The sequence below is a fragment of the Rana temporaria genome, chromosome 2 (assembly GCF_905171775.1).
Source record: "Rana temporaria chromosome 2, aRanTem1.1, whole genome shotgun sequence".
Taxonomy (NCBI): domain Eukaryota; kingdom Metazoa; phylum Chordata; class Amphibia; order Anura; family Ranidae; genus Rana; species Rana temporaria.
The window spans coordinates 463,812,231-463,832,864 of record NC_053490.1 but is presented as its reverse complement, the minus strand read 5'-3'; the positions used below and the strand labels follow the sequence as shown (position 1 = coordinate 463,832,864).

Sequence of the window (20,634 nt, the reverse complement as noted above, 5' to 3'; positions counted from 1 at the left end):
TAAAGAATAATACAAAACAAAAAAATGATTGTAGAGAATAATAAAAAGATAAAAGAAAAAAAAACACTGACACGGTCCCCCCCCCCCTTAAAAAAAGAAAGCATTATAAATAAATAAAAAATTGTAAAAAAAAATATTGTAAAAAATTAAAAACAAATTGTTAAAGATAAAAGAAAAAAAAACTACTGACACATGTGCTGCTGTCACATGAGATTAAAAAAAAGTATCGGTATTCGGTATCGGCGAGTACTTGAAATAAAGTATCGGTACTTGTACTCAGTCTTAAAAAAGTGGTATCGGGACAACCCTACTATAGACCTAGCCTTAAAGACTGGACTACACTATCCATGTTTAGCGAAACACCAGAGCGCAGGAGAGATTTTTGTTCTGGGGATATTTTCTTGGCACACTTTGGGCCTCTTAGTAACAATTGAGCATCATTTAAACACTACGGCCTACCTGAGTATTGTTGCTGACCATGTCCATCCCTTTATGACTATAGTGTGCACATCTTCTGGTGGCTCCTTCCAGCAGGATAATGCATCATGTCACAAAGCTCAAATCATCTCACCACTGGTTTCTTGAACATGACAATGAGTTCACTGTACTCCAATGGCCTCCAAAGTCACCAGATCTCATCCAATAGAGCACCTTTGGGATGTGGTGGAAACGGAGATTCACATTATGGATGTGCAGCCAACAAATCTGCAGCAACTGCGTGATGCTATCATGTCACTATGGACCAAAATTTCTGAGGAATGTTTCCAATACTTTGTTGAATTTATGTCACCAAAAATGACGGGAGTTTTTAAGGCAAAATGGGTCCAACCTTGTACTAGCAAGGTGTACCTAATAAAGTGGCCAGTGAGTGTATATACTGTACCTATAGCAGCCTAAAAATGGATTTTTCTGATACACGTTCTTTTCATAATGCATGAAGTGATATCAATTTGCAACAAATTACCCACTATACTGATCTCATCATTTTTCACTTACTCATCCTGCATTCGTTGTTATTAAGAAATGCTCTCACAACAGGGTGATTCATTTTATACAAACCTATAATTCAGAAATCTATTGAAAATAATAGCTAGACTGCATAGTTGGCACCATCAGAAGCATAGCGCACCTTCGGAATTAATGTATTCCTCTACAAAGCATGGCTGTAGACCTCCAAGCACTGTGACTTGTGGGGTACACCCAATTGTTGGTTCTTAAATGCATAGGTGGGGGTTATGTGCTTAAAGTGATTGTAAACGATCACCTTGTAAAACAACCCATTCAGTTTAAAATTGAAATGAAAGTCAAACATTTATGTATAGATATAAAAAAAAAAAAAACATTATAAGTACCTTCTTTCTCTTTTTTATAAGTAAAACACATCCCCTCTGTTCTCAGCTGCATAAGAGCTGGGGGAGGAGGAGAAGCAGCAGCACACTGAGCTTCCCAGTGAATGGCTTTGCAGGGGGGGGGGATGTGTCAGGACAAGTCTGACCATTGGAGGAGAGCAGGCTGCATTCCCAGCATAGCTAGAGAACAGACCACGGTGTGTTCTTCTGCTTAATGTGGTCAGTTATTAATGGGAAAGCAGAGGAACTGGCAGGGTCACCAGGTATTTCACACAAAGGAAGCACTGCAAAGAGAATAGGAGACTTTTTCATACAAGTACATGGTACAGCAGGCACACATCAGGAATATGAAATGCCAGGGTAACAAACGATTTAATCCTATGCAAGTACCAACCTTCAGAAAGTCAGTATTTGCAAAGATTATTTATCAGTTTACAGTAGTGTTTTGCATTAAAGGAGTTGTAAATGCAGAATATTTTTTATCTTAATGCATTCTATGCATCAAGATAAAAAACCTTCTGTGTGTAGCTGCCCCCCTAATACTTACCTGAGCCCCATCTCTGTCCAGCGATGTCCATGAGTCCCTCGGCCATCCGAGACTCTCCCTCCTGATTGGCCGAGACACAGCCGCTGAGCCATTGGCTCCCGCGGCTGTCAATCAAAGACAGTTAGCCTTTAGCAGAAATAGGGGGCAGGGCTAAACGGCAGCTCCATGTGTCTGAATGTACACACAGAGCTACAGCTCGGCTCGGGTGCCCCCAAAGCAAGCTAGTAATGGTGGCGATCAGCGATTTTTATTGTGACATTATGGCGGACACATCAGACACTTTTGACACTATTTTGGGACCATTGTAATTTTTACAGTAATCAGGGCATTTTTATAGCACTGATCGCTGTGAAAATGACACTGGCAGTGAAGGGGTTAACCTCTAGGGTGCGCTGTAAGGGTTAAGTGTGCCCTAGTGTGTGATTCTTACTGTGGCTGGGCGTGTGACGTCACTGATCGCCGTTCCCTATGACAGGGAACAGACGATCAGCAACAGGCTCACTAGGAAGCATGGGGAGAGGTTTGTTTACACTTACCTCTCCCCATTCTTCAGCTCTGTGACCCGATCGCGGGACACTGGCGGCGATCGGGTTCGCGGGCGCGGTCACGGAGCTCATGACTGGGTCGCAAGTGCGCCGCCAGCGACACGTGCGCGACCCACGGCTGGGCACTTAAAGAGCAGCGTACCTGTACATGATTGTGCCCAGCCGTGCCATTCTGCCGACGTATATCGGCTTGAGGCGGTCCTTAAGGGGTTAATTTTATAGTGATAGGATACTTGCCTTCAGTACACGTGCTATTTCAATTCTTTTATATGTGATCGTGACACTGGTGAGAGTAGTTTAAAATGTATATATGAAGGGAGCCAAGCATCTCACTGAGAAGAGATAAAGCGTAGGAGAGCCATCTATTGGGCATTTTATGTGTCAAAATGTGCATTCATGATTAAATACTCCAAACACATTCTACAATGTCTTACTCACAGAACACCAATTAACACTAGTGTTAGAGGAGCTCAGACTTAGGGCCCATTCACACTATGTACGTTTCTTAAGGCACACTACGTTAAAGATGTATTAAACAGAAAACCCAAAAAATGTATCACATCGCAGCTTACCAATCATTAAAGGGTCACTAAAGGAAAAAAATATTTTTGCTGAAATGACTGTTTACAGCATGGGTCTTCAAACTATGGCCCTCCAGTTGTTCAGGAACTACAATTCCCATCATGCCTAGTCATGTCTGTGAATGTCAGAGTTTTACAATGCCTCATGGGATGTGTAGTTCCGCAACAGCTGGAGGGCCGTAGTTTGAGGATCCTTGGTTTACAGGGTATAGAGACATAAAAGTTAACTGATTCCTTTTAAAAATGATTACAAATAGATAAAAATCAATCATATAATGTGCCTGTAGGTTAGTTTCACTTTTAAACTGGTTTCATGTTCCTGTGAACTAGAGAGACACACAGAACAAAAACAAACAAATCCAGTGCAGTGTTTTGTTTTTAAAATGAATCTGATTGGTTCTGTTAAGTTTTAGACACACAGGAATGACAGCTTAGACCATAGTGAGAAAGCTCCCAGTACGATGGTTATAAGGAAAAAGACAACCAGGAAGTGTGGAGATCAGAGCAGTTTTACAGCAACATAAAAGCAAAAACGAACAATGAGAACATGAAACCAGTACTGCAGTAAGGTAAAGGAAGCTATTTAGCTAAAAAAAAAAAAAAAAAAAAAAAAAATTTTCTTAGGCTTTTTTCCTTCTATTTCCACCTGGTGATCTATACTGTTTTAGAGTGCCCCCAGTCTGGATAAGAGAGCACAGGAGGCACAGCAGACAGCAGAATTGCATGTCTGGAGGAGGGGGTGTTAAATATACTAGCAGATTCAAATACACTATAAATCGTAGCCAAACTTCAGCTCAAATTTTACAATCAGTTACAGTAGTTTTATTCCTTTTGGGATAACGGTTTTGAGTTAAAGCGGTGGTTCACCCTAAAAACGACTTTCCCCTATTACACTGCCCCCCCCCACATTAGAATACGATTATGCCTATGGGAACGCCCACTCCCGCGGGACTCGCAACCCGGAGGACACGGGTGAATAGCTGTACCCAGGTATGTACAGCAGCAAAAAAAAAATTATAGGCATAATCGTATTCTAATGTGGGGGGGCAGTGTAATAGGGGAAAGTCGTTTTTAGGGTCAACCACCGCTTTAATTAACTAAAAGCTGATCAAGGTCACCTAGAGCCCAAGATGTATGAGCATTATGTTTCAATAAAATCCCCCCTTCCCCTTCCATAAAAAAAAAAAAAAAAAATAATTGAGCAGTAATCTTCATGCTTACCCCCTAAGCATAAATTCCCCCTCCTTCCAGTACAAATCTTCCTCCTTGCTAAAATTCCCCCTACCAGCACAAATACCCGTCCCCAAAAAAAAAATCACCCCCCAGCACACATTCTCTTCCCCTCTGAGTAAAGATCCTCTGCTCCCACTTCAAATCCCCCCCCTCGTAACACAAATCCTCCACCCCCAAATTTCCCCTCCTAGCACAAATTCCACCCCACCCAAAGAAAATGTCTCCTCTCAATTCCCCTTCCCATTTCTACCATATCACCTCTTCAAGCACAAACCCCACAAATCCCCCCTCCTAGCACAAATCCTCTTCCCTCATCTCTGCCCCCAACACAAATCCTCCTAAATCACCACTCCTAGCACCCCCCCCCCCCCAATATCCCCTCCTAAAACAATTCTTACCGACTGCTGGGCCTCAAATTTTGCTTCTCAACACAATTCCCATCCCCTCCAAATTCCTTTCTACACCCCCTCTCCCCCCAGCTTTTTTTTATATTCCTGCTGTACCATGTGCTTCCTGTTCTCTATCCGATCCTCCCCCCACCTCACATGATACCACAATGAACCCGGGTCCCTGCCGTGATTTTATTCATCCCTGCCAGTTCATCTCATTCATGTTAATTGTTAATTGATACATTCTACTGGAGAGCTGGAGAGTTTGCTGAAAAACAAATTAAGTGCTCTGGATCAGATGTCCACAACATTCAGGAGGAATTTTCGGCCATTTTACTTTACAAAACTGTTTCAGTTTAGACACATTTGTAAGATGTCTGGTGTGAAACGCAATCTTGAGGTCATTCCACAGCGTCTCTATGGGGTTCAGCTCTGACTGGACCACTCCAAAAGGCACATTCAATTTTTCTGAAGCTAATCTGTGGTGGATTTACTTTGATGCTTAGGGTCATTGTCCGGTTGCATCACCCAACTACCAAGCTTCAGCTGGCACACAACCATCCTGACTATTATCCTGGAGGATATTTTTTGTAAACTTTGTGGTAGATTCAGTAAAGAATTACGCAGGCGTATCCATAGATACGCCGCGTAATTCAAACGCTACGCCGGCGTATCTATTATTCTGTATTCAGAAAGCTAGATACGCCGACTGTAGCCTAAGATACGACTGGCATAAGTCTCTTATGCCGTCGAATCTTAGGGTGCAATCTGACGCTGGCCGCTAGGTGGCGTTCCCGTAGTGGTCAGCGTAGAGTATGCAAATTGCATACTCACGCCGATTCACAAACGTACGCGCGCCCGGCGTTCGAGTTTTACGTCGTTTGCATACGTCGCTTCCGTCGTAAGGCTGCTCCTGCTATTAGGAGGCGCAGCCGATGGTAAGTATAGACGTCGTTCCCGCGTCGCGATTTTCGAAATTTGCGTAAGTGGATCGTGAATGGCGCTGGACGCCATTTACGTTCACGTCGAAGCAAATGATGTCCTTGCGACGTCATTTACCGCAATGCACGTCGGGAAATGTTCCCGACGGAGCATGCGCAGTATGTTCGGCGCGGGAACGCGCCTAATTTAAATGATCCACGCCCCCTACGGGATCATTTAAATTACGCACGCTTACGCCTGCCCCTTTTACGAAACGCCGCCGCAAATTATGGGGCAAATGCTTCGTGAATGAAGCGTAGCTCCAGTAATTTACGGAGGCATAACGTAAAAACGGTACGCTGCGCCGCCATTCCAGTGCGCGCCCCTACCTGAATCTGGGCCTTTGGTTTTAAATTTTATCCTCCATGATTGTACAGAGCAGATACTGTAAAGCCTCGTACACACAACCGGTTTTCCTGGCAGGAAAACTTCCAAGAGAGCTTTTGGCTGGGAAAACTGGACGTGCGTATGCTTCCTCGCAGTTTTCCCTACAGGAAAACAGCTGGGAATCCCGGCATGAAAATAGAGAACCTGCTCTCTATTTTCCAGTCGGGATTCCCGGCTTTTTTTTTTTCTGCTGGCTTTACTAATACTTTCATATGGGAAACCCTGCGAGGCAATGCCAATGGAGCATACACATGGCCGGGATTCCCGGCCAAAGCTCTCATGGCAATTTTCCTGCCGGGTTCTCGGTTTTCCCGGCTGACTTTTTATCGCCGGGAAAACCGAGCATGTGTACAGGGCTTAAGTGTACCATGTATATTATTTTATTTAAAAGAAAAAGTTACAATCACTTTAATTCCAAGGGGTTTGCATACTTTTTCTTGTCGATGTATGAAATGCATTCACATTACTCTGTTTTCTAATAACAAGCCCAGCATTCGCACTGCATTTGATGGCTGCTGCAGATTGAACATTCGGTTTTCTTTTTTAACAGTGAGGGGGGGAGTGTATTCTGCCTTTCAATCAGTTGTGCATATATTCTGAGTTCCTGCTGTTCAGATGTCAGCTATATGGGTCTATTAGCAACACAGTAGTAAACCAGCTTTCTGAAGCCAGCCAGAAACACTCACCACCTACTGCTTACAAGTAATAAGTATGAAATATTTAGGTAAAAATGTCATATTTAGTTGAATATAATGAAGTAAATGAGGCCGCGTACACACGATCGGTCAAAACCGATGAAAACTAACTGAAGGACCGGTTCATCGGTCCAAACCGATCGTGTGTGGGCCCCATCGGTCAGTTATCCTTCGGTCAAAAAAAAGAGAACTTGCTTTAAAATTGAACCGATGGACGCCTAACCGATAGGTCAAAACTGATCGTTAGTATGCAAAAGCATCGGTCAAAAAGCCGCGCATGCTCAGAATCAAGTCGACGCATGCTTGGAAACATTGAACTTCGTTTTTTTCAGCACGTTGTGTGTTTAACGTCACCGCGTTCTGACACGATCGTTTAACTGATGATATGTAGGCACATCAGACCATCAGTCAGCTTCATCAGTTAACCGATGAAACGGTCCTTCAGTTCGTTTTCATCGGTTTTGACCGATCGTATGTACGCGGCCTAAACAGTTTATATTCCACCAGTGTGATTGTTTCAATAGATAGGTCTTTCTCATATATTTATATCCATATCTAATATTTTCCTATATTTTTATTCATGTACACAAACGAAAACACTATCGGAAATAGCTGTTATTTTATTTTTATTTTTTGGATAGAAAGACAGAATTTAGTGTATCTTTAATATTTGCCACTTATAAAAGAAACTGTGAGCTGAATCATATTTTTGACTTCTTACTTTGTCGGTTCAGTGACAATATTCACTGATCAGCGAAAGCATCAATCTACAGACCAGTGAACTAGAAAACTGTTACTTTTGAGAAATTCTGCAAACAAAATCAATGCAACAGATGCAATGTGGAAAACCATAAGAAAATCCACAGATAAATCAAATAGAATGATCTTGCGCTATATAATCACCCAAAACACTTAATAATCAAAAGAGCTCTAAAGAAGTCACGAGTAGTGACGCAACGTGTAAGGATTGGCTGACGTAGACCAGAAGTGACGCAAGCCGACGCAGAAAACAATCTTTGTTATTGCTTTTTTTTTTTACTTTACATTTAAGAGTCCACCTACATAGTATGTAATAAACCTATATTGATTTTAAAACATACTACACCATTGGAAGCCTCCTTGTCTATCCTACCCTCCTTTTATATCCCACATATCCGAGAACAAAAGGTTGCATTTGTGGAAGCAATGGCAATTCACAGGAATAGTTATTATACTAGAGGTGGAGAGATACCAAGAGAAGGCTGGGGGACCATTCTGCCAGAGGTCACACCATCTTACTTATGCAAGTTTAAGCATCTAATGAGGTGAGAGCTTTGAGAGACCGGTCTTGGGACACCTATTATTGCTGATAGGACTCGGCTTTATCTATCGATGTGAAGATATTGTTATCCATTCTCTATTGATCCTGGGGGACTACACGCCTTCCCTTTATCTAAGCAGTGTATCTGATACACTCATCCAGCAAGGATTTGATTGTTTGGGCACTTCTATGCAGCATTAACCTCCCTGGCGGTATGATTCTGTCTGGAATTACGTACCAAAAGCGGTACAATTATTTTGCAAGGAAATTTGGCGTTTTATACTGTAGGCCTGTAATTTTTAGAAATAACGCACTTAAATCTGACCAAGCAAGAGTCTTGTAGGCATCCCGGGTATGATTTTTTTTTTTAAAACAAAATTATAAATTATAATATAATAATTATAAATAATTATAACAAATAATAATATAATTATAATAAAAATTATTCAATAATGTAATCAACTCAAAATCACTGAAATTTGCTCAGTTGCAGAATTGTCGCTGTCATTATTTATTTATTTTTATGACGAATTTCCCCACAAATCGCTATCGCACATTTCTGCAAGTGATTATAATTTATTATCGCTGTTTTCTAGCTGATCTAAAACCATTTTTGACATAAAGGGACACTTTTGGACAATCTACAGTTTTTAGGCAGAAATTACATTTTTTATTTTTATAAAAGTACATGTAGGGCACTGGGCAGACCACTAGGGACAAGGGGGGGGTGTGTATTTTTTACATACAGTACTGTAATCTATAAGATTACAGTATACTGTATGTAAAGTGTTTGTTTACTTTTTTGAATTTGGCGCCGTTCTCCGCTCCCATGCGTTGTAACGTCGCAGGGAACGGAGATCGGCGGCACACGGGGAGACTGTGAATCGAGCGAGGAGGTCCCGCTCGCTCACACAGCGGGGTGGCAACGCTGGATCCAGGGACAAGGTGAGTAACTTGCCTGTGGATCCAGCGAAAGCGTGACTCGGGGTTACCGATCCTAGCATAAAAAAATCAACCCCGAGTCACGCTCGGGTTTACCGCCAGGGAGGTTAAGTACTTTTTTTCCCACAGTTTTGATTATTAAAGGGGTTATTTACGAAAGGCAAATCCACTTCGCACTGCAAGTGCACCTGAAAGTGGACTGAAAGTGCACTAGAAAGTTTAGTCGCTATAGATCTAAGGGTGACATGCAAGGAAAATAAAAAACAGCATTTTAGCTAGCACAGGATTGGATAAAATCAGCAGAGCTTCCCCTCATTTCAGATATTCTCCTCAGATCTACAGCGACTGCACTTCCAATTGCACTTTAAGTCCACTTTCAGGTGCACTTGCAGTGCAAAGTGAATTTGGCTTTCGTAAACAACCCCCTAAGTGTTTTGGGTGATTATCGTATTTATCGGAGTATAACACACACAGGCGTATAACACGCACCCTAACTTTAAGAGGGACGTTTCAGGAAAAAAACTTTCCACAGCCCCCTGCGTATAACACGAAGGTAAAGTTTACCCTCTATTTTCAGGGTAAAAAAGTGAGTGTTATACGCCAATAAATACAGTATATAGCGCAAGATCATTCAATTTGATTTATATTGTTTATTGTGCACTGTGAACACATTAATCCCTATTATCTGTTTAATTTAACATTTCACTTACTCACAGTAGCGCGACGGACACACCTCACTAATTTTTTTGAAAATCCACAGATAAACTTGTATTAGCAGTAAATATTATTATAGCAGTTGTACGTACGATGATGCTAGTCTAAAAAAAAAAAAGTGTCATACACTGCTGGTATCATCATATTCCATCTGGGCAGTTTCCAATAAAGATTCTTGTGGATGATACCAGCAGTGTATGACACTTTTTTTAGACTAGCATCATCTCCTACAGTTGTGTGTGGGCTCTGTTCTGGTCTGTGCTTGTCCTTCAAAGCTTAAAGGGATACTAAAGGTTTGTTTTTTAAACAAACATGTCATACTTACCTCCACTGTGCAGTTCGTTTTGCAAAGAGTGGCCCCAATCGTCCTCTTTTGGGGTCCCATGGTGGCTCTCGCAGCTCCTCCCCGCAAGAGCTAACCCTCTCTGGGAAGCTCTCTCCCGAGGAAATTACCTTGCAGGCGCGCTGCCGTGTGATACACTCTGCGGCCTCCCCGGCGCGCTGCGTCACTGATTTTATTGACAGCAGCGGGAGCCAATGGCTGTGCTGCTATCAATCATCCAATGAAGAGCCGACAAGAGCTGAGGGAAGGCAACATGGGATCGCGCCCAGGGAGATTCGGGGGTCAGGTAAGTAAAACGAGGGCTCGGGAAGGGGGGTGGTGACTGCAAGGTGTTTTTTCACCTTAATGCATAGGATGCATTAAGGTGAAAAAACACAAGGGTTTACAACCCTTAATGTAGAACTATAGGCAAAACTTGTTTCTTAATTTAGGATAGAGAAAAGGAGGAAGGTTGTAAACTCTGTCTGATTTCCCCCCCCCCCCCCCCCCCCCCCCATCTATGTCCAATTGCAGATTTCCCTTCACTTCCCGTCCCATAGCCAAACAGGAAGTGAGAGGAAATCCCTGAAAATTAAAAGAATTCCTTGGGGACCCCCAGGTCACCAGAACTAGTGTCCTCATTGGAAGATTTCCCCTATGTTACTTTTCTGGGGACAACCCAAAATTTGGGATTTTCTTTTAACGTTCACTTACAATGCTAATGGTAAAAAGGACAAATAGAGAGGATGAATCTCCCCAATGGGGGCATAGACAGCAATTAAAACTGACAATCCCTCTCCACTCTATCTAGATCTTTGCCTTTAGTTATATACTAAAACCAGTATTATTCGAATGCAGAGGCATCTGGATCACCAGATGAAAGTAGAAGAAAGAAAGACTAAAATAGGAAACAGCCATCACATCTAATAATTAGTAAGCTACAATATAATAAATGTTTGTGTTTGGGTTTAACCCCCCTGACGGTATTCCCGAGTCTGACTCGGGGTTACATTTTTGTGCTGCGATCGGTAACCCTGAGTCAGACTCGGGCTCGCCTCGCTGAATCCACAGGCATTGTTTACTTACCTTGTCCCTGGATCCAGCGATGCCACCGCGCTGTGTGAGCGAGCGGGTCCTTGCTCGATTTACACAGTGCCTCTGTGTGCCGCCGATCTCCAATCCCTGCGACGGTACGACGCACGGGGGCGGAGAACGGCGCCAAATTCAAAAAGGTAAACAAACACCTTACATACAGTATACTGTAATCTAATATATTACAGTACTGTATGTAAAAAATACACACACCCCTTGTCCCTAGTGGTCTGCCCAGTGCCCTACATGTTCTTTTATATAATAAAAACTGTTCTTTCTGCCTGTAAACTGTAGATTGCTAATAGCAACCAAAAGTGTCCCTTTATGTCAAAAATGGTTTTAGAGCAGCTAGAAAACGGCGATAATAAATTATAATCACTTGCAGAATTGTGCGATAGAGATTTGTGGCGAAATTCGTCATAAAAAAATAAAAGTAATGACAGCAACAATTCTGCAACTGAGCAAATTTTAGTGATTTTGAGTTGATTACATTATTAAATCATTTTTATTATAATTATATTATTTGTTATAATTATTTATTATATTATAATTTATAATTTTGTTTTAAAAAACAAATCATACCCGGGATGTCTACTAGACTCTTGTTTGGTCAGATTTAAGTGAGTTATTCCTAAAAATTACAGGCCTACAGTATAAAACGCCAAATTTCCTTGCAAATAATGGTACCGCTTTCAGCACCTAAAATCTGAAATAATCATACCGCCAGGGAGGTTAATACTGCTTTAAGGGGCTCTACAAGAACACAACAAGTGGTGACAAACCTTATACATGTCTACATATGCAATGGATGAAGTACACACATAACCATTACCGATCCCAAATTCCCTATGTTTCAATATGTGTGCTTTGGTCACCAGTATAATGACTAATTGTCATTATACAACAAATCAATGATGCAACTATTTTTATACCTGTCTCTTTCCTAAAATATTCCATTCCATTAATATAAAATAAGCTAGGCAGAGGCAGAGCTAGACACCAGCACGGAGAATTTTCATTTTCATTTTACAGGCTTATGTTATACTTCAGTATTTTAAATCTGAAATCGTTTCAAAGTATGTTGTTGACTAATGGTCTCCCAAGAGTAGATTAGTTCCTTCAAAACCTAGCATTAAAGTAAATAGAATTTTACATCAGAAAATGGTTGCTGAGATTTTGTTCTCGTGTTTCAAATGTTGAAAAATTCACAGTATATTTCCCCTTTCATTAAATAAGCAGTGTGGCAATATTAATGTGTTTACAATATGAGCAAATGGCCACTTAAAGCCAACAAATAATGTAAAATACCCCAATAAATACATTGATTTATTCATTAAAATTGATGAATCTGTTTTAAATATACTACAATAAGCATTTGTTTTTAAAGTGGATGTAAACCCGATTCACGAAATCTGACCTAGGCACATATATCTGTAGTGTTTACTTATCTCTCTCTCCAAAGTTCTAAGTCTCATGTCTTTCTGCTGCTCCATTCCTCTGTTATCAGCATGACACGGGATAAAACCAGCTGGAAGTTTGTTTTGCGGAGATAACTTAGACATAGATAGACAGAGAGCTTGTCTATTCACATCACAGCTCTGTCTGCAAGTTCCTTCGTTCCTCTGCCTATGTGGGGGGGGTGCCTTTCCTCTTATCAGCTTACACACAGCATATGCCTGAAACATGTCAGCTACGGCAACCTTTCAGCTTGCGGTCCACCATCACTAACAGGGTTCCTGCTTCCAGAGCAGCGCTGACGTCATCGTGCACGCCCGGCCCCATTGGTTACATTCGTCTTTCCCCGCTTCGTTGCTCTGTGGTGACGGACACATCACGCCTTCCACAGCTGGACGCTGTACCTGTGGATGACCGAGGCTGGTTCCAAACACGCTGTGGTTGGCAGGGTGACCCCCCTCTCCCCTTCAGACCTGTACAGCAACTGATCATGTGTCGGCAGGAGGAGGCTTTCCATCATCCCACTCTCTCCGATTGGGGCCAGACCGCCCTCCATACATTTTAGGATAACCCTCTTCCATATGTGAGCGGTGAACCTCCCGAGAGCAGTTAACCCCTTCTTATCAAGAATTCATGGTGGTACTGTTTTTAAATAATTTAGATAATTTATACAGCTACATGCTTTTCATTCTCTACTGCAGTTTACACCAGCACCAAAAGTTCTGTGGATATTGCTGGGTAACAATTTAAGTGCAATAAACTGTATTTAAATCGAATCCAAGGTGTATATACTATATACAGGTGGTTCTCAAAAAATTAGCATATTGTGATAAAGTTAATTATTTTCTGTAATGTACTGATAAACATTAGACTTTCATATATTTTAGATTCATTACACACAACTGAAGTAGTTCAAGCCTTTTTATTGTTTTAATATTGATGATTTTGGCATACAGCTCATGAAAACCCAAAATTCCTATCTCAAAAAATTTGCATATTTCATCCAACCAATAAAAGAGAAGTGTTTTTAATAAAAAAAAAGTCAACCTTCAAATAATTATGTTCAGTTATGCACTCAATACTTGGTCGGGAATCCTTTTGCAGAAATGACTGCTTCAATGCGGCGTGGCATGGAGGCAATCAGCCTGTGGCACTGCTGAGGTGTTATGGAGGCCCAGGATGCTTCGGTAGTGGCCTTAAGCTCATCCAGAGTGTTGGGTCTTGCGTCTCTCAACTTTCTCTTCCCAATATCCCACAGATTCTCTATGGGGTTCAGGTCAGGAGAGTTGGCAGGCCAATTGAGCACAGTAATACCATGGTCAGTAAACCATTTACCAGTGGTTTTGGCACTGTGAGCAGGTGCCAGGTCGTGCTGAAAAATGAAATATTCATCTCCATAAAGCTTTTCAGCAGATGGAAGCATGAAGTGCTCCAAAATCTCCTGATAGCTAGCTGCATTCACCCTGCCCTTGATAAAACAGAGTGGACCAACACCAGCAGCTGACATGGCACCCCAGACCATCACTGACTGTGGGTACTTGACACTGGACTTCAGGCATTTTGGCATTTCCCTCTCCCCATTCTTCCTCCAGACTCTGGCACCTTGATTACCGAATGACATGCAAAATTAGCTTTCATCCGAAAAAAGTACTTTGGACCACTGAGCAACAGTCCAGTGTTGCTTCTCTGTAGCCCAGGTCAGGCGCTTCTGCCGCTGTTTCTGGTTCAAAAGTGGCTTGACCTGGGGAATGCGGCACCTGTAGCCCATTTCCTGCACACGCCTGTACACGGTGGCTCTGGATGTTTGTACTCCAGACTCAGTCCACTGCTTCCGCAGGTCCCCCAAGGTCTGGAATCGGTCCTTCTCCACAATCTTCCTCAGGGTCCGGTCACCTCTTCTCGTTGTGCAGCGTTTTTGCCACACCTTTTCCTTCCCACAGACTTCCCACTAAGGTGCCTTGATACAGCACTCTGGGAACAGCCTATTCGTTCAGAAATTTATTTCTGTGTCTTACCCTCTTGCTTGAGGGTGTCAATGATGGCCTTCTGGACAGCAGTCAGGTCGGCAGTCTTACCCATGATTGCGGTTTGGAGTAATGAACCAGGCTGGGAGTTTTTAAAAGCCTCAGGAATCTTTTTCAGGTGTTTAGAGTTAATTAGTTGATTCAGATGATTAGGTTAAGAGCTCGTTTAGAGAACCTTTTTTATGATATGCTAATTTTTATCAATATTCATCACAATATGCTAATTTTTTGAGAACCACCTGTATATATATATATATATATATATATACACAGGTACAGACCAAAAGTTTGGACACACCTTCTCATTCAAAGACTTTTCTTTATTTTCATGACTATGAAAATTGTAGATTCACACTGAAGGCATCAAAACTATGAATTAACACATGTGGAATTATACATAACAAAAAAGTGTGAAACAACTAAAAATATATTTCATATTCTAGGTTCTTCAAAGTAGCCACCTTTTTGCAGCAGACACATCTCTAGAACTGGTAAGAGGAGACTGTGTGAATCAGGCCTTCATGGTAGAATATCTGCTAGGAAACCACTGCTAAAGAAAGGCAACAAAGGCTCAAGCTGATGAGTCCAAACTTGAGATCTTTGGTTCCAACCCCTGTGTCTTTGTGCGACGCAGAAAAGGTAAACGGATGGACTCTACATGCCTGCTTCCCACCGTGAAGCATGGAGGAGGAGGTGTGATGGTGTGGGGGTGCTTTGCTGGTGACACTGTTGGGGATTTATTCAAAATTGGCATACTGAACCAGCATGGCTACCACAGCATCTTGCAGTGGCATGCTATTCCATCCGGTTTGCGTTTAGTTGGACCATCATTTATTTTTCAACAGGACAATGACCCCAAACACACCTCCAGGCTGTGTAAGGGCTATTTGACCAAGAAGGAGAGTTATGGGGTGCTGCGCCAGGTGACTATCTCTTGAAGCTCATCAAGAGAATGCCAAGAGTGTGCCAAGCAGTAATCAAAGCAAAAGGTGGCTACTTTGAAGAACCTAGAATATGAAATATATTTTCAGTTGTTTCACACTTTTTTGTTATGGTCACCAGTCATTCCTATTCTTCCCATCCGGTACCAGACGATTCTTTCTCCGGACCCCCGATGGCATGGGAGAGCCCGAAGAAGGACAGGATGGCGGCGGGAGGGGGGGGAGTCCCCTCCCGCCGCCTATAAGAACGATCAAGCAGTGGAACTGCCGCTATGATCGTTCTTATGGTGCACAGAATCACCAGCACGAAATAATGATATCTGAATGATGCCTTTAGCTGCAGGCATCATTCAGATACTGTATCACCGCACAAAGCCCAGGACGTCATATGACATCCACCCGGGATGGGAGAGCCCATCTGTGGACGTCATATTACAATGGGCCGGTACTGAAGTGGTTAACCACTTTACCCCCGTAAGATTTGCTTGCTCAATGACCGGGCAATTTGTTTAATACAGCACTGTGTCGCTTTAACTGACAATTGCGCGGTCGTGAGACGCTGTACCCAAACAAAATTGACGTTGTTTTTTTCCCCACAAATAGAGCTTTTTTTTTTTTGGTATTTGATCATCTCTGCGTTTTTTTATTTTTTTTTGCGCTATAAACAAAAAAAAGAGCGACCACATTTTTTTTCCTCAGTTTAGGCCTATATGTATTCTTCTAAATATTTTTGGTAATAAAAATCACAATAAGCGTATATTGATTGGTGTGCACAAAAGTTATAGCGATTTTTATCGGGACTTTGACATTATGGCGGACAGAAGAGACACTTGTCACATTTTTGGGACCACTGACAATTATACAGTGATCAGTGCTATACAAATGCACTGATTACTGTGTAAATGTCACTGGGAGGGAAGGGGTTAACAGTAGGGGGCGATCAAGGCGTTAACTGTGTTGCTTCGTGTGTGTTCTAACTGTAGGGGGATGGGACTGGCTAGAGGAGATGACAGATTGTTGTTACTAGCTAAAAGGAACACATGATCTGTCTCTCCTCACAGAGCAGGGATTTGTGTGTTTAGGAGTGGAGGCAGACTACTTGGCACTGGCGTCTCTTCAAGTTTTAATTTCACTTGTTGGTGGTGGTTTATTTGGTTGGACACTACTACTATATATTATTTTCGCTGGAATGGCGGGCCTCCAGCAATAGAATGCTTTTTCATCTATATGGACTAACCTCTCAAATATTATTTTGGACTATTTCTCTACAGTTATGTCTATAGGATCTAATTTTCACTTGTGTTTTTATTAAATCGTTCACTTCACTTCAATTCACTTTACACAGAAAAAAAAAACTATTAGGCTTCATTTCCACTGGCGTTTTTACAGCCACTGTTGTTAGCCTTTTTTACAGCTTAAAAACGCCTGTCCATGTTTATTTTGTAAAAAAAATAAAAAAATGAAAAAGTGAGCTGCAGCTTTAAAAATGCAGCGGTCGTGTTTTTGAGCGTTTTCGCGCGTTTTCGGGCGTTTTTTTAACGTCTGGCGTTTTTACAGCTCTACTCTGGAGCTTCAGAACGCCCTGGTCCTGCGTTTTTTTTACAGCTCAAAAACGCCTATGCCATTTGCAGCTCAAAAACGCCTATGTGGGCATGATGCCATAGAATAACATGGACAGGCGTTTTTAAGCTGTAAAAAACGCTCAGAAAAGTGGCTGTAAAAACACCAGTGGAAATGAAGCCTTATTGTGTACAAGGCTTTAGAATGGGAGATGGAGGGAAAAGGCACTTTTATTGAATCAGGATGTCCTTATAACTTGCTTAGGTTGTCCTTCGCAACCTAGCTTAGCTGACAAAGGCTTATTATGCCACATACACACGAGAGGTTTTCCCTTAAAAAACAAAAAACGATGGTTTTCCCGATGGAATTCCTCTCAAGCCTTCCTTGCATACACACGATCACACAAAAGTCCGGTGAACCTTTAACTGCCAAGAACGCGGTGACTAGCAGAGAAAATTAAGTTCTATGCTTCCGAGCGTGCGTCGAATTGTTTCCGAGCATGCATGTTTTTTTTCCTCGTCGGAAAAGCATACAGACGAAAGGTTTTCCCACTAGGATTTTTTCCTGATGGGAAAAAAGAGATCCTGCTTTCTTTTTTTTCCCCCCATCAGTTTTCCTGTGGGAAAAAGTCAGCTGGAGCATACACACTGTCGGGACTCCCGACGAAAAGCTCTCATCGCAGTTTTTCTGACGGGAAAACCGGTCGTGTGTACAGGGCATTGGGAATCATACAATAGTTGAAATCATCAAGCCTAATAGGACAAGAAAAGTTGTGTTTATCTACCACAGTGTTTTTGAATGATTTGGGATATATTTTCAGGAAAAGTTTATCATTTATGACAATATGGTATACTTTTATATTTTCAGCGCTGTGGGTTTATTGAAGGACATATACAAAATATAAATTTGCCCTTTGTGATATAGATTTTGTGAAAAGGTTTTTGCTACATTATAGTTTTTCCATTAGTACTACTTCCTTTGTTTCATAGTAGTAAGCATTTGAACTAGCTATATGTATCTACCAAGTACTGTACTTTAAAGTGGTTGTAAACCTCTGAAATTAAAAATGAACAAAATTCCTCTATAGTGTGTACTTAATCCAAAGCACCTAGTGTGATTTCTGTCCAATCTCTTTCCCACTGATATCTGCATGAGTCACTTCTGACAGGGTATGCCCACACCATAGAATCCCAGGGTATGGTCTCACCCCCCCCCAGCATACAAAACACACACAAAGAAAAATATGGCCAAAGCTCTTTTGGGTAAATAAGCAGAAAATGGTGTCAGGCAGAAAAATAGTACAGTAAGTAGATTTTCTTGAGTATAAATAAAAACAAAGTTGATGCACTTACAAGTGTATAATTGCCAGGTCATATCATAGATTGGTGGAGCTCGTCAGTGGTGGACAGCAGCTGGACTCGCCAGGAGGCCGGATTCCACTGGTACTAGAACCGCTGGACGTGCCAGAGCCACTAAGGTCATGCCAACTGTAAAGGGATTCCACAGGCTGACACCGCTGTGCACAAGGAATGCCGGGAGCGCGTTTCGGGAGACAGCATGCTCAACCTGATCTGACAGCTAGCCTGAGCGAATTACAGTTAACTCTAATGAACTGGATGGGCGGCCAAGGATGCTACAAAATCTAAATGCCAAGGGTCGTACAAAAGAGTGTTTCGAATATACTTATATACTGATATTAACAAATTATTATACCTATGGATACACTTATAAGTGAACATTTAATACTTGAAAGAGCATAATTAGTAAAATGATTGGATTGATTATAAATCTTAAATTCATCATTAAAATAAATACCATAAAATATGCATAGAATTTGAGAAATACAAGTTGTATATGATCGACTGGTAAAACAGTATATAAAAGAGGTATGTATAGAATAAAATTAAATAACGAAGGAGCATTAAATATTTTGAGTAATGAAATAAGATTATCAATAATAAATTGTAAATCATAAATTAACAACAATAATATTCACTGGCTTAAGGTGAATATGTGTGAATATAAAATCAAGGTTCGTACCTGGAGTAAAACGAATTATGGACTCGAATGAACACGTGGGTGTGTGTGCACATATAAGCATGCATATGCATGGATGCACATAAACCAGATGGAAAGGGAGCAATAAGCTGGATGTGGAATAAGCAAAGCTCTTTTGGCCATATTTCTCTTGAGGGTCACAGGAGGGCATCTAGTTCTGCACTGTGACCCAGATTTAGCCAACAGTCTGCTGTTGGCTGATGTCACAGAACCAGTCCAGGCTCCACCCAGGAGCCTGACAGACAGCAGAGTCAACCTATTAGTGTGCCACTGAGAGCCTGACCCAGCTGCCTCACCCCTCCACAGTCTGGCACTTCAGTGAGCACTGTAGGGGAAGAGCAGAGAGTGGTGACTGACCGGGATGCTTGCACTGCAGGTCCTCAGATACAGGGTCCTCTCCAACAAGGAGAACCGTGAGGAACACAGTAAGATCTTTACCAAATACACTACTAATCTGGTGAGACAATCAGTTAGAGTCAGCAGTGCCATTGATCTGGCAGTGAATATTTACAGATTCAGCCAACAGCAAGCTACCTTGTTTCCCCGAAAATAAGCCTGGGTCTTATATTTTTTTTAGGGTGGTAGGGCTTATTTTCGGGGTAGGGCTTGCATGCCAGGAATCCCTAGTGTGAACAGAGTAAAAGTGCCTGTAAAATGCTGGAATTCTCTCTATTACAGGATTGTGTAATGTGGAGGGTGTGCGTTTCTGTAATAAATATGTGCAAGTACCTTCTTATAGTGCTGCTTGGCGCTTCCATGGCTGCCTGAACTTTCTTCCACAATTCTGAGCACTGTAGAGGGAGGGTGGCCGAGATCCTCTGCCGACACCCAGGAGACAAGTAGAGCAGTGGAGCTGAGTGCCTGCAGACGGGGGGTGAGATCCCCCACTGACACCCGGGAGACAATGAGAGCAGCGGAGCCGAGCGCCTGCAGAGGGGGAGTGAGATCCCCTACTGGCACCCGAGAGATGATGCGAGCAGCAGAGCTGAGCGCCTGCAGAGGGACGGGGGCAGACATCCCCCACTGACATCTGGGAGACCATGAGAGCAGCGGAGCTGAGCGCCTGCAGACGAGGGGGGTGAGATCCTACACTGACACCCGGGAGACGATGAGAGCAGCGGAGCTGAGCGCCTTCAGAGGGAGGGGGGCCGACATCCCCCGCTGACAGCCAGGAGAAGAAAAGGAGAAGAGATCAGCTGAGCGCCGCTGTAACGAGGGGTATGTGATACGATTGTATTGCAGAGGCACACACCTTTTGAATTGTGTACTATTATAGGACAGTGGATTCTACCTTTTTTCAACCACTTTACACTAGGGCTTATTTTCGGGTAGGGCTTATATTGCAGCCCTTCCCGAAAATCTAGGTAGGTCTTATTAATCGGGGTAGGTCTTATTTTCGGGTAAACACGGTATGTGGCTATACCCGCAAAAGGGGCCAGCATGAAGTGATCTAGCAGGACTTAAGTTCCACTTTAACTTGTAGCTAAAAGCAATTGCTTTAAATCTCTGGGTTGTGCGC

General features: G+C 42.3%; 1 protein-coding gene across 5 annotated transcripts in view; it reads right to left on the bottom strand.

Annotated features, from left to right (window-relative positions):
• Positions 1 to 20,634, bottom strand: part of CTPS2 (CTP synthase 2) — a 414,745-nt gene that overhangs the window by 343,835 nt on the left and 50,276 nt on the right. The window lies entirely within an intron of this gene.